At 38.3% G+C, this 3,249-nt stretch overlaps 1 long non-coding RNA gene across 1 annotated transcript; it reads right to left on the reverse strand.

The window, feature by feature from the left end:
• Positions 1–755: 755 nt before the first annotated feature.
• LOC124894921 lies at positions 756–3,249 on the reverse strand. Its single transcript, XR_007051433.1, has 2 exons — positions 971–3,249; positions 756–876 (listed from the first exon to the last, which is right to left on the reverse strand). It is a non-coding gene; the product is annotated as an uncharacterized LOC124894921 (long non-coding RNA).

The raw sequence follows: 3,249 nt of genomic DNA on the forward strand, positions 1-3,249 counted from the left end.
AGAAAGTTGTGCAGGAGAAAAAAATGACAGTTGACGACGAGTGCTCAATATATGTGGGAGGGCTGCCGTACAGCGCCACCGAAGACACTCTCCGTCGAGTCTTCGATATCTATGGCGCTATTGTAGACACCAAGGTTCTATTATTTATCTCCGCTTCTTTTCATAAATTTGGACTTTTTTGTCTTCTAAATTATGGATTTGGGATTCTAGGAAATAGTGGGATTTGAGCTAGAAAGCTGTGCTTTTGCTTTGTAATATTAATACCAACTAATTGTCCATTTTAAATTTCTTGTGCTCTACTCCTCCCCCCCCCCCCCCCCCCCCCCCCCCACCACCACGATGAGGATAGTTGCTTAAATGTTAGCTAGTTATTAATTGAAGATAGGTTAAATGCTCCTCCATGAACATGATTTTGGTCTCTGTTTAAAGGTTTACTCTATTTTGCGGAACGCAATGTGAACTGAATGAAAGGTTCCTTTGCCTCTCTATTATAAGGGGTTGGTACTGGCATGCGAGTAAAACTAGTGCCTAAAATTATAGCTAGTTGAGGCAATGCCTACAGAAGTAAAAGTTTTGGTCAAGCTTGTTGTGAGTCTTTGTATCTATATCAAGGCCCATTAAGTATTTTATTACGAATCCATGCTTCTTACTTTCTGTAAATAGTAGCAGATCCAGGAGGACAAAAAGACTATCTTCTGTTATGACCTCGACTGAGGTCTCAAATCAAATTACGAAGATTAAATCAACTCAGAATATTTTGTGAATTTTCGAGTTTTCTCATTAATCGAAAAATAGACAAATGGGTCTCAAATACAATGAAAATGAAAACTGTAACTAAAAATGTATAGGAAGGGAAGCCATTTAATCCATGAGAACCTGCAGATTAGAGGAGATAAAGAATTAGAAAGAGATTTGGGAGAGAAGAGAAAGGATAGAGAATCAGAGGGAAAGAGACGAGAAGAATGAGTACCAATTTTCTGTTACTCGTCTCTCTCCTCTGATGGGTATTTGTAACTGCCACGTGGCTTCATCACGATCACCGTCTTTTTTATTATTTTCAATCCTTGCCGTCCATTCACAACAACAACAACAACAACAAACCCAGTTTATTTCCACATAGTGAGGTCTGGGGAGGGTAAGATGTACGCAGTCCGTACCTCTACCTCTAAAGAAGTAAAAAGGCTGCTTCCGATAGACCCCCGGCTCGAGACACGAAATACTAAACAAATTCATAGTAAAGCATGGAACAAGATGGCATAACATAAATACGACACCCACAAGTAATAGTAAACAGATTCGTAATAAAGCATGAAACAAGATATCATAACAAGAATAATACCCCCACCAAGTAATTCCCTACGCTAGCGACTTGCCGTCCATTCACAAGTCGCCAAATTCAAATAAAACTCCTGTCTTTCACTTTGAGCCCCACCAACTACACATAATTATTCCATATTTTTGGGATCATAACATATTCTCTCTCCTACTTTCTAGGAAGGGGAAACACCCACCTCCCTGTAGCCTCATCGGAAACTACCCTCCTCAGCCCCTACTCAGCCAACATCCCCTTTTTCCATATACCTCCTCAGCCGCCACCTTCTGTGGTAGCTATACCACCTCTCTCCTTTTCTTCTGACCGAATTCTTGCCTATAGACATGGTAGAAAACAGAATATACTTCAACGCAGGTTTCAAATCTTTTAACATTATGAGATGGAGTTCCGATGGAGTAGTATGGTATGAATGGTAGAAAGGAGTCGCAAAACAATGAGAAGATCTTCTGTCTGCAACAAAGTGATGGAATGGATTTGTTTCACACTCTTCTAATGGACAATCTCTTCCTTCTCCCATTTACCCTTATGTTCCTGTCACCTTCAGAACCATTGTACACTATCTTCTTGCCTCCGGTATTCCTCCTCAAAGTGCAAATATTATTTCAGCTCTGCTTGTGCTTTTTGAAGAATAATTCTGCTACCAGCAGTTGGATTATCTTCAAATAGCTCTTCTTTCAGCCTGACAATCTCCTCTTATTATCAATTGCTTGAAAATGTCCCCAAATCTCTCCCTACTCTAAGTAGCAAGTTCATCATTGGTGTTTTTCATCTTATGCTTGATGTTAATAAAAACATCTTCAATAGCCTGTGACACCCAATTGTTTCTGACCACATCATTAAAATTAGCCCGCTTTACCCAAAAAATTAGAAACTTTAAAGGACTTCTAATAGATTAGATTGTCTTTCACAAGTCAATAACAAAGGGGCATGATCTGACCATGTCCTAGCCAAATGTTCCATCTCCACATGTCAAACTAAACCAAAAAAGCTTGATTACACAATATGTTGTCCAACCTTTTAAAAATGCATTCACTATCTACTCTACAATTCCACCAAGTGAAAAGACTACCTTTGAAATTTATATCCAACGACTTACAAGAATTTACACAAAAAGCAAAGTCCATACTCTCCGGGATACACAGGCAGCCCACTTATCTTTTCCCCATCTGACAAGATAACATTAAAGTCAACACCAACTATCCAAGGAAGATAAGTAATTTGAGATATCTTGTAGATGTCCTCCCATAAACTAAGCATCTCATTGGCATCACATTTGGCATATACAGTTGTAACTATTGATTGCCCAATTTCCTTGAAAAGTTAGTTGCAAAGTTAATTGTTGCTCAGTGTTAGACAGAACTCCCACTTGTATGTCTTCCTAAAGAAATACCCATATTTTCCCATTCTTATTATAGTTGGAATAATGCATGCCAAGCCTTCTCTTGTATTAGTGAATTTTCCATGCTTTATAAAATGGCTCTCTCAATGCAATAGTTGAAAAATTATAATATATGTACAATATCTGAATCCTATGGAATGAATTTTGAGTTCTAACAGACCTCATATTCCAAAATAGTACTTTCAAATTCATTTGACAGTGTTTTTCCCTGCCCTCTTAGGATTAACCCTAGTAGGCTTCGAATCTGCTTTATTCTTTGATTAGGTTCCCTTTGTTGTTGATTTGGGAGATAAGCTTGCATCTCTCAGGAATTTATGCTCTTACTGCTGATCATTTTCTTTCTCTGGGTCGTCCAGCTCATTATTATTCAAATCAGCTTCCCCCTATTTATACTGAGCTTTCATTCACTTGATGTGTCACCAAAGCATGAAGAGTACTAATCGGTGTACATTTGCAGGTATTAAGAAACTGAGAATTCTCTACCATTAGGCTACATTTTTATCCCCTTTCTGATATA

This window comes from Capsicum annuum, unplaced genomic scaffold (assembly GCF_002878395.1).
Source record: "Capsicum annuum cultivar UCD-10X-F1 unplaced genomic scaffold, UCD10Xv1.1 ctg78310, whole genome shotgun sequence".
NCBI lineage: Eukaryota > Viridiplantae > Streptophyta > Magnoliopsida > Solanales > Solanaceae > Capsicum > Capsicum annuum.